Source organism: Cryptomeria japonica, chromosome 3 (assembly GCF_030272615.1).
Source record: "Cryptomeria japonica chromosome 3, Sugi_1.0, whole genome shotgun sequence".
Classification (NCBI taxonomy): Eukaryota; Viridiplantae; Streptophyta; class Pinopsida; order Cupressales; family Cupressaceae; genus Cryptomeria; species Cryptomeria japonica.
In genome coordinates, this window is record NC_081407.1 from 680,315,627 (window position 1) to 680,328,035 (window position 12,409).

A 12,409-nucleotide genomic window follows, 5' to 3' on the forward strand; every position below is an offset into this window, starting at 1 on the left:
TAGAATATTTGAAAAATTAATTATAAAAAAATATATCAGAGATACGTATAAGAATTGGAAATGAAATTATAGCATCCCAAGTAAAGTTTATCAATATTAAAAATATGACAATGATTACATTGAGCATTAACAATGAGGGTGGAGGTTTGAGGTTAAATCTCCCAGCAAAATTAAAGGGCAGCACCTCTCATGGGGGTTTTGGGGCAGAGCTTCCAATGAAGTCGAGGGGCGGCACACCTTGTGGGGGTTTCGGGACAAAGACCCTAGTAGGGTTGAGCGGCAGTGCCCTTTGTTTGTTTTCTGTCACAATGCAAGGCAGGGTCAAGGGTTGGAGCCCTTGTGACCAAGCGAGTATTAAGGCCTTCAAAACCACATAAACCTTCATGGTGAATGCTATTTTCACAATTTTTACAATAGTTTTATGGTAACACCAAGTCTTTATTAATTTTGAAATTTAGGAGTGATTTAAACTGGAGTTTAGAAGTTAGATGCCTATCTAAATTTTTTTTGAAGTGCTTAAAGTTTGAGTGGAGCACATAGAACTTTAGGGTTAGGATTTGCGGCACAACTTCGTCAGTTAAAAAAAAAAATTAATTTGTTCATTTTACTCTTATGAGGGATATGCTTGGAAGTCATGGAGATGATTGGAAAACTCCTTGGAGTCCCCTAGACATGTTAGTATTGTCTCATACTGTGAGGATATCTAGGAAACATCTCTTTCTTGAAGGGGATGCCTCATCTTGGAAACGTGAAGATTTTTGTTTTGGAGGGATGCATCCTTGGGGAACACTGGTTTGGAGTGGAAACCATAGATGCCATTTTCAGTCTCATACCATGAGGATATCTAGAAAACATCTCTTTCTTGAGGGAAATGCCTCGTCTGGGAAATGTGAAGTTTTTTGTGTTGGAGGGATGCATGCGTGTGGAACACTGGTTTGGAGTAGAAATCATAGATGCCATTTTCAGTTGTTTTATATAATTGTTTTTTATACAACTTCGTTCATTTTGAATACCCAGTTGATTATAGGCATTATAAAATCAATAATGATTGGGATCAGGTTTAGGAATAGATATTTATGATAATATTCTTGCCTCTCTAGCTGAAGTCAAATAAGGATACCTGGCTTGCAATATTTTGCATACTTTCTCAAAATGTTGTAGCGAGGGCAATGGATTGTTGTTTTTCTTTGGCCTATATGGTACAGTGACTAAATTATAACTATGAGATAGTCCTAAACAGTCCAACAACGATTGATTTTGTTAGATAACAAACACTTGACTAAGTTTTGATTTTCATGAAATGAACAAAGATATAGTACGAAACAGGGAGAATAAGGCACCAAAACACAAGTGACACCAAAAGCAACACCGAAATACTCTAGAGAAACCCACTTTCGGTGTATACTCCAGCAAAATGTGAGTATATTTCACTTAAAAAAATACTCTATAATGACATACAACCGCTTTAGGCCTATGACATACAACTGCTTTAGGCCTCCTAGGCCTGCAATAACATAACCAAATTACTCTGCTATATCCTCTAAGAGTCAGACCACTCAGATTTCTCTAAAACCCTACAACTCATGTATGGAACTTGCAACAGTTGCTAGGAACTCAAAAAACTTGCATAAAATGGTACTCTAAATCTTGGAGTTGCTCTCCTTTTATGCTCAATTTGAGCATACATTGCACATTTATAGATTTACAAAGCCGTAGGAAGCAGAAGAGATAATGAAATTGCCAAAACCAAAGAGTTTCCAATAATTGCAATGTCCTGGGATGCCAAAAAGTGTTTGCAGTGAATTTGTTGCTTTCAGCAGAGGCAATTTCTTCTTCACATAGATGATTTTGAATTCGCTGTGGTGACTTTGCTCTTGCCACCTCTTACAACTGATGATTTTGCTACTATGAGCAAAATGCTAAGTTTATATTGATTCCTCATACAATGAACCTGTACATGAATCTCCTATACCACTCTGCATAGTCTAAATTTTGCTTGATGATTTTGCTACTATGAGCAAAATACTAAGTTTACATTGATTCCTCATACAATGAACCTGCACATGAATCTCCCATACCACCTTGCATAGTTCAAACCTTGCTTAATAATTAACTAGTAAGATTAACAGTGTTGCCTGCAGTTTATCAACTGGCAAGATTGTTTTTTAATTGGTAGGGTTGTAAATATTGTTTTTTAGTAAACTATCTGGTTAGATATACACATTTTGCTATATTCAGATTTAATTATAGATGTATGCATTTTGCTACATTCAGATTTAATTATGAACATACACATTTCGCTATTTTCAGATTTAATTATGAACCAAAATAGATTCATAACATTTAATCCTATTTTAATGGTGTAATATGCTATATCAAACATGGACAATTACCAATTCCAAAAGCCTGGCTCAACCAACTGATTGGAGTATGGACTGTGATGAAGGAGCCAGAGTCTGAAATTGAAGCCTGAAGGAGCAGTCATTGAAACTTGAAGTCATCACCGTAGCTTCCTGATGCAGCTCAAATCAAGATGAGATAGAGTAAAACTGGAGCAATCATAAGAATTAACCAGGAACAGAAAAATATGAGGACAAACTCAGAATTTGGAATCTCTAAATAGAATAGAAAAACTTCCACTAAAAATAGTTAGCCAGCCAGTGCAGCACCTACCCACCAAGCCACTACACAAAACCAAACAAAAGACAGCCAAAACTGCCGGTTACAAAATGGAAACAGCAGGAAATAAAAGACAGTCAAAAATAGCAACTCTGGTCAGAACACGGGCAGAGCAATTAAGCGAGATGCTCCTCATCTGAGAAAATCTGAACCTCTTGGTTCAGAAGAGTCCGAATTGTTCCCTTCTATCAAGTTAGATATTTTTGCAAAAATCATCATAGTTTTTCTTCTTTTGTTTCCAACCTCTTGTTGGAACAAAGATCATCTGCCTCTGTTGTTTTGTTCCTTTTCTCTTTTTCCAGCCCCTTAATGGTTTAGTAGTCCTCAACTGAAAATCATCTTTGCTCTTTACATCACTCCTAGTAGCTCTTATTACACCTGCTCATAAATCATTAGAAACAGAAATAAAGTTAAGGGAATAAAAAATTCCCATAAATACTTTCTCCTTATTTTTATTATGCCATTTAGGCATGCTTTCTATTTCATATTTTCTGAGGTAGTCTTCATTTCTTAGCTCAGTGTGATGTGGTTCACAAGTAAAATCCTTTTGGATGTCATTTTTTATATCAAAATTGAACATATCTCTACTCTCTGTTAATTTTAGTACTTTCAGATTAGATAACACTCAGAAAATCAGAATTTGTTTCTAACTAGGTTTAATTAGACTTATTGATTTTCAGATTTAAGCATAGTAAAAATGAATGCAAAAAGACAAGACAAAGATACCCTGGGAAAACCTCCTAAGAGGAAAAACCCAGCCAGAAAAGATCCTCAGATCTGATTATGGTTTTGATTCAATTGATAGTTACACACTTATCTGAAGTATATAAGTTGTAGTCATAGAGAAGATGCTACATAGGACTAGGGCTGCAAATCATGATCACTGGTTCAATGATAGCTTTGTTGTCTGCTGTGATCTAATTGGTGATCTGCTGCACATAAGTGGAGTTCGCTGCCACCTAACTGTTAATAAAAGGAGTTCGCTGTGATCTGCTGTGCATGAATGAAGTTCGCTGTGTTCACAAAGAAGTTCGCTATATTCTGAATGAAGTTCACTTATCTTGCATTTGTATTTCGCCTTTTACTTGAGCTGCTTGATGATGTTGTGAAGAATGTATGCTTTATTTATAGGAGATCAAACACCCCTAACCAAGTCGGCTTTACCCTTTTAATTTGCAAATTGATTTATTTAATTTCCTTTGTTTGTAGAGGATAGGTCAGCCCTATCAAGGAGTAGCATGGGGACCTTTAAGTGTAGCGTGGGGACCTTTTGGAGTGGCCGAAGGGTATAGGACCTGGCCCCATATATTGGAGAAGGGGCTGGTCCCCTTAGGCGGATTCCAATGTTGCCCAAGGCAATTGGAATCCGCTAGGCCCTAATTATAAACGACACTCCCTCTTAATTAGGGTAGAGAATCATAACCATAATCTTCCGTCTTGCACACAAGCATAGACTGGATCCACCTTGCATTGCCCGCAGAGGGTGGAGAGGATCTTTTCTACCATCTTACATTGCTCGCAGAGGATGGTTGACAATTACACTAATACCATCTTACATTGCCTGCAGAGGATGGTTTAACAATTACACTTCTCCCTGAGAAGTTTTACAATACCATCTTACATTGCCTGTAGAGGATGGTTTAACATTTACAATACCATCTTACATTGCCCGCAGAGGATGGTTACTAATTACACTTCTCCCTGAGAAGTTTACAATACCACCTTACATTGCCCGCAGAAGGTGGTTTGATACAACACAAAGTATCACTGAAATTGAGACTCCCTTTCAATTAGGGTTTCATTTTCCACAATACCAAGTCCGTCCCTGAAGTTCACAAACTTCACTTTGGATAGAGGCTTGGTAAGAATATCTGCAACCTGCTCATCAGTGCTGACATACTTCAACTGAATAGCACCTCTTTGCACCATATCCCGAATGAAATGATAATGGGTTTCCACATGTTTTGACTTGTCATGAAACACTGGATTGATAGACATTTTAATACAACTCTGGTTATCACAGTGAATAACTGTAGGATCCCATGGCTGACCAAACAGCCCAGCAAGAAGCTTACGAAGCCACACTGCTTCTCTGGAAGCTACACTTGCTGCAATATACTCAGCTTCAGTAGTACTCAATGCCACTGAGGATTGTTTTCTGCAAGCCCAAGAGATCACTGCAGAACCCAAGCTAAAACAAATACCGGAGGTGCTTTTCTTGTCTTTGAGGCTTCCAGCCCAGTCTGCATCAGAATAACCTTCCAAGGTTATTGGAGTGTTAAGTGGATACTTCAGCCCAAAACCAACTGTGCCTCGCAAGTATCGTAGGATATGCTTGGCTGCAACAAGATGAACATGTTTGGGCAAGCTCATGAATTGGCTGAGAGCATTCACAACAAAACATACGTCTGGTCTAGTGTTAACTAGATACATCAGTGATCCAATCAACTGCTGGTACTCGGATGGATCTGCAAATTCAGAGTTAGCTGCAGAAACACTTAACTTCTTTAAGTTAGATTCCATAGGAGTAGACATGGGTTTACAATCCATCATTCTAAATCTTTTCAAAATGTCAATAGTGTAGCGTCGTAAATTGTACGCACTTGCTAGGGCGGTACAATTTCACACCTAGTTTAGCACCCGCCTTGGCGCATTTTTCATTTTGCATTGCATTTCCCCTTTAGCACTTAATTAATCAAATTAATTAAGTCTAAGGTCCTATTTCATCATCTTCCACATCATAAAGTTGAGCCCTTTCATTAAAGTGTGCCCCTTTCATTTTATTCCTCCAATACATCATTTAATCAAAAACCCTAATTAGGTCCTATTTTGAACTTGGGGGCTTGATTTCGGGGGTCAAAACATCTCAAAATTGCCTGTAACTTCGGGATTCTCTCTAAAATCATCATATCCGACGGCCTTGAAAATTTGGTGAAAAGCTGTCTGGACCATGGCGCTCGGAGTGCACACGGTCCCGGACATTTTTCCCGAAATTTTAGGAGCGCAATCCAATCATAAAATAAAGCTTAACCCCAAGAAATTGGCGGGAGATTCAATCTCTAGGTCGGCCAAAAGTTGAAATTAGGACCTAGGGTTTCATATATAAGAGCTCTCTTTCTTCATTTGAAAGGATCGGAATTTTGGTTTCAAGGACCTTCTATGCAGCGAAAGAGCAGATCTTTGAAGACTTCAACAACATTCAACATCCATCCATCAAGCATTCATCAATTTCATTCATCCATTTAGAGCTTTGAAGACATTGAAGAGCAATAAGGGATCACCGACTGAAGATTGGCTTGTACCTCTCCCTTGGGGTTGGGTATGATTTCATGTTGTTTTCATGTCTTTGCATAAGCCTCATTATATCATTGGTATTCATGCTTTAGATCACTTTGCATCTTGATTTGGAGCATTTACATTATCATTCACTAGCAATTAGGGTTTACTTTCTAGGTTGCTCTAGTTTGCTTACTTGCATTTTAGGATCTTGCACACACACAAGGTCTGCACACACACTACTTTTACAATACAACTTGGCTATTCGTGGAGGTGGAAATCACCAAAGCGGGGGTTTGGCTAAGGCAAAACCCTATATAGCCGCCCACCATACCCTTTCAGATATAAGTGCAAATTTCGGGATTCGGACGACGCCGCAAATTGCAGATCCGGCGGAAGCAGACAGAAACTGAGCTACACATCAAATTTCAGGGCAAAAGACCAGGACAGGGGCGTGGGGTGCCCTGGTCCTTTTGTCAGACAGCAAGTTTCAGCATTTTCCGATAGCTTTTCAGGTTGCAAAACAACAGTTTCAGGAGCAGAATCAGGACAGTGGCGCCTGCGCCCCCATCCCGAACATTTTCACTCAAATTTTAACTCCAGGTACGCATCTGCATTCTTGTCTTGTCCTTGTGTTTACAGCTTTCCATTATTTAATCTTAATTCTGCAATCTTGTTACTAGTTCATACTTACACTTTAGGGTTAATAGTTGAACTTGCATCATTCTATCTATCATTTGCAACAAAGGAATAGAAATCCTAATAGGTAGCCCATGGCTCTCTCTTCCACAAAAAGAAGTAGCCAATTGTGTGATACCTCTAGGCTCTTTCGTATTCCACAATGTGTGTCAAAAGGTAGGATTAGGGCATGTTGGCCTAGTCTCGCTTTTTCCCCTACACAAATAGTATACTTTCCTTGACTTAGAAAAATTTCGTTAGATCTTTGCCATACTTCTAGACCTAGGAAATAATGCATTAGACCTAAATCTTTCATTTCAAATTCTGAAGCTAGTTCTTTCTTGCATCTAATAATAAGTTCATCTTTACCAGTAAGGAATAAGTCATCCACATAAAGAACTAGAATTAGCATTTCATCATTGGCTACCTTAAAGTATATGTTAGAGTCAGCATCATTTTTACAAAAGCCTAGACTTAGCAAGTATTTATCAATTCTTTCATACCAAGCACGAGGAGCTTGTTTAAGACCATACAGAACTTTCTTTAACCTGCACACATGGGTTAATCTATCTCGAATCTCATACCCCTCAGGTTGCTCAATATAGACTTCTTCCTCAATGACACCATTGAGGAAGGCAGTCTTAACATCCATCTGATGTAGTTTCCAACCCCTAGCAGCAGCAATGGCTATTATCGTTCTAATGGAAGTATATCTAGCAACAGGAGCAAATGTTTCTTCATAGTCTATGCCTTCCTTTTGAGAAAAACCACGAGCTACAAATCTAGCCTTATATTTTTCAATACTACCATCAGCATTATGTTTAATTTTAAATAACCATTTAGAGGAAACAACAGATTTACCTTTGGGTCTGGGCACAATGTCCCACACATCATTCTTGATGATTGATTGATATTCTTCATCCATAGCAAGCTTCTAGGCATGATGAATTAAGGCTTCTTCAACATTGCAAGGTTCAGTTTCAATGAGATTGCACATCAAAGAAATGTAGTTGGAGAATACCCGAGGTCTCTTAGTTTCACAGAAGGTGCCTCTGGGAGCAGCAAATCTTTCAGCTTCTTGAATGGTGTTCCTTACCCAAAGAGGCCTCTTTCTGGTAATGACAATGTCACTAGGAATATCAGTGGGATTCATGGGCTTTGGAGGATCATCATGATCATCTTGAGGAGGAGGTTCAACTTGCTCCCTCTGAATCTCAGGGTTAGAGTCAACATTTATATTTTGATTGTCATTAGCTTCATCAATAACGCAAGAACCTTTCGATTTCTTAAAAGCAATGTCTTCTTCAAATGTAACATCCCTACTTACCTCAACGTACCTTTGACCTAGGATGAGAATCTTGAATGCCTTGAAGGATTCACTGTACTCGACTAGCATGCCTTTCTTTCCGGAGGGTTCCAACTTTGATCGCTTTTATTTGGGCACATGAACATACACGGGGCTTCCAAAGATTCTGAGGTGACTAATGTCTGGTTTGGATCCTGTGAAGGCTTCTTCCGGGGTCATGTTCTTTAGAACACGATGAGGACATCTATTCTGGATATACACTGTTGTTCTAGAAGCCTCAGCCCATAGAAAGGTCTGCAAGTCTTGATTGTGGATCATAGCCTTTGCAGCTTCCATAATAGTCCTATTCTTTCTTTCAGCAACACCATTTTGTTGAGGGTTGTATGGAACACAAAACTCCCTCTTAATTCCTAACTCAACACAAAAATCATAAAAGCTACTGGAGGTGTACTCACCTTCATTGTCAGATCTTAGACATTTAATTCTTTTACTAGAGGAGTTTTCAGTTAATGCTTTAAACTCTTTAAATTTACTTAAGAGTTCATCAGATTCTTTAGATTTCAAGAAGTAGATCCAAGTTTTCCTAGAAAAATCATCTATGAAGATTACGTAATAAAGAAATCCACTAGGAGATGCTATAGACATAGGATCACATAAAGCAGAGTGAACAAGTTCTAGTTTGTCTTTAGCTCTATTTTCACTTTTATGAAATGGACTTTTAACATTTTTGCCTATAGCACAACCTTTACAAGAGTTATCATGAATTTGACCAAGTTTAGGCATACCTTTCACTAATCTTTCAAGGGATGGAAGAGCTTGATAATGCAAATGTCCAAGTCTTCTATGCCATAACTCACAGGATTCCAAAGCCTCGTTAATGAGGGCTTGAATAGGGTTAGTAGAGAGCTTATAAAGACTATCATATCGATGACCAATTATACGAGCAGAAATAAAACTAGCTTTCTTAGGCCAAGCGAGAACTTTTCCCTCAGAAAATGCAATTTGATAACCTTTATCTTCTAGAGCAGAAATGGAAATTAGATTTCTTTTAATTCCAGGAACAAACAAGATATCACTGAGATGCAAGGAAATACTAGAATCTAAATTTAGGGAAGTAGAGCCAGAACCTCTTACCGAATAACGAGCGTCATCACCAATTACCACGTGAAGGCTGGTATCTTTTTCAACTAAGCTTGAAAGGTGATCACAGTAACCCGTGATGTGTCTGGAGGCACCACTGTCAATCAACCATGTATTGCTATCTGAAGGAACACTGCTAGATAGAGTGGAGATGAATAAGAAGTCATCATTTTGTTCTGAGACTTCATTTAGGTTGGCTTCACTTTGGTTAGGGTTATTTTGACATTCTTTAGCATAGTGACCAAATTTGTCACATCTAAAGCATCGGACACGTGAGGTATCTCTTGGTTTCTTCCAAGGGTGTTGGGAACTAAATGGTCTGAAATCCCTATTTCTTTTTGAAATGTCCCCCTTTCTTGCATTGAGTTGCAAGCATGTGATGATCATCTACATGGGGACTTTTGGTTTGCCCCCTTGTGATGAGGCGAGACTCTTCTTGGATGCAATCATTCTTAAGACGATCAAGGGTAGGTAGCTCAGTCCTGCCACTTATGGTTTGGATAAATGACTCCCATGAGTGAGGTAGACCATTTAGGGCAATCATGACAAGGTCTTTGTCTTCCATGTTATGGCCAATTAAACCTAGCTGATTCTTTAGTTCTGAAATTCTCATAAAGTAGGAAATAATAGAATCTTCTTTAGCCATTTTGATATTAAGTAGTTGCTGTCTTAAAGTAATTGCCCTACTGAGATTGTTAACTTCATATGTACCTTGTAGATGGCTGAACATTTCCCTTGCAGTGGTAAATGAGGCAATAGAGGTGACTAGGTGGTCTTTGACTGAATCAATGAGAATCTTCTTGGCCTTGACAGCATCCTTTTTGAATTGTTTTAGTTCGGCAGCATCCGTAGGCTGAGTTAGCTCTTTCGCTTCTATGAATTGGAGAAGATCTTCTTCCTCTAGAGCCAACTTGATTCGAACTTTCCATGCAGTGAAATTGAGATTCCCATCAAGCCTATCTTCAACTTTCAGCCCCATTGACCTGACCTGCAAATGCGACAACAATCTGGAAATAAAGGCGTACCGAATTTTGAAGATTGATCTAACCTATAGCTCTGATACCATGTTAATTTTAGTACTTTCAGATTAGATAACACTCAGAAAATCAGAATTTGTTTCTAACTAGGTTTAATTAGACTTATTGATTTTCAGATTTAAGCATAGTAAAAATGAATGCAAAAAGACAAGGCAAAGATACCCTGGGAAAACCTCCTAAGAGGAAAAACCCAGCCAGAAAAGATCCTCAGATCTGATTATGTTTTTGATTCAATTGATAGTTACACACTTATCTGAAGTATAGAAGTTGTAGTCATAGAGAAGATGCTACAGAGGACTAGGGCTGCAAATCATGATCACTGGTTCAATGATAGCTTTGTTGTCTGCTGTGATCTAATTGGTGATCTGCTGCACATAAGTGGAGTTCGCTGCCACCTAACTGGTAATAAAAGGAGTTTGCTGTGATCTGCTGTGCATGAATGAAGTTCACTGTGTTCACAAAGAAGTTAGCTATATTCTGAATGAAGTTCGCTTATCTTGCATTTGTATTTCGCCTTTTACTTGAGCTGCTTGATGATGTTGTGAAGAATGTATGCTTTATTTATGGGAGATCAAACACCCCTAACCAAGTGGGCTTTACCCTTTTAATTTGCAAATTAATTTATTTAATTTCCTTTGTTTGTAGAGGATAGGTCGGCCCTATCAAGGAGTAGCGTGGGGACCTTTTGGAGTGGCCGAAGGGTATAGGACCTGGCCCCATATATTGGAGAAGGGGCTGGTCCCCTTAGGCGGATTCCAATGTTGCCCAAGGCAATTGGAATCCGCCAGGCCCTAATTATAAACAACACTCTCTCCCTCAATCATTCTTGTTCCCTCCTTATAGAAGTGTTGATCTCCTATTCTTTTTTCACTAATGGGATTCTCTAAACGTTCCTCTAGTTGTTTCTGACAACTTGTGTTCTCTAAAAACATTAAATCTTCATTACATATGGAGCTCGGAAAGACCTTTGTCTTTGTTGCAGCTTTCTCTCAAACGCGGACTACTTCCACTACTACAACATTGGGCCTCTTCTTGTGATTGGCCACATTCCTTCTCGTTGCAATCTTCCACCTCTTCAATGCCTTACCCTTTTCTTGGGTAACACAACTCAACAACTCCATCAAACTCATCTATTTCTTCATCTATATCCCATTCATCTAAGTTGCCGAATCGTGCCATTATCTTGTCGATTCCGGTTACGAAACGTCCCAGAATCATAACCGGGCATAATACGTCTATGGAGTTGATTGAGAATAGTTGCTCTCGAAACGAACTTGTGAATTTCTCAATGTTACCAATTGTTTCCTATGCCAATGTGGAGATTCTAGGCCGTTTCTAGGCCGACTCGAGTGAAAAAATAGCAAAAAACTTAAATTATTTCGTTTTAAACTCTCGCACAACCTTGCATTCACACACCACACAGAAATGATGCAAGCCTTAAATTCTCGCCCGGTCCTTCATTCACACGCCATGCAAAAATAACAGGAGTGCAATATTGATTTGTGCTGTCATTACTCTCACTAGACAGACAAATGATGCACGGGTTCAGCCTAGGTATTTTGCCCGATAAATAGAGTTTATCTAAATATTATTTGTTATAGGCATGGCCTAATACCTAATCGAATTTAGTTTATTTTAGAAACTAAATCCAAAAATTTATTTATTTTGTTGTTTTATCATATATTATCGTCTATACATATCATATAATGTATATTTAATATTAATAATTTACTACATATAATTATATAGATAATTGTTTGATATAATTGTTAAATATTATTAAATTTAAATATTAAATATTTATAGTTTATAAATTAACAATTATAAAATTATATTTATAACCTATAAATATTTTTAAATAATAAATTATGTTATTGAAATATTTATATAATATTAATAAATTTATATGTTGATTATTTAAATTTAATTAATTAATTTATTTTTTTGATTTTCAAGCTTCTTTGTACAAATTGCAGGGTGTTATAAGATTTTTCCACGGCAACTAGTTGTAATCTTGTCAGCAATACTCCCTTCACTGCTTACCCGACTTCACCGTTATGGAGGCATGTATAAACACTAGAGCACGTTTTAGGTGGGGGGTGTTAATGTTTGCGTACGCTTCAGGAGATTTTATTTATTTCTCTGATGGTTGTCTTTCCGTTTTGCTGTTCCTTATTTCTTCTTCGGCGATAAGCTGGAAGTATTCCGTCTCCGATCTGTATGTGAGCTGGCAGCAGTTACTTCTTCGTGGATTTCTTCCGTTGAAGTTCTTTGGCTCTTTGTGTATGTTGGT

General features: G+C 38.0%; 1 long non-coding RNA gene across 1 annotated transcript in view; it reads left to right on the forward strand.

Annotated features, from left to right (window-relative positions):
- The window catches only part of LOC131038593 (uncharacterized), a 34,516-nt gene that overhangs the window by 852 nt on the left and 21,255 nt on the right, over window positions 1-12,409 (forward strand). The window lies entirely within an intron of this gene.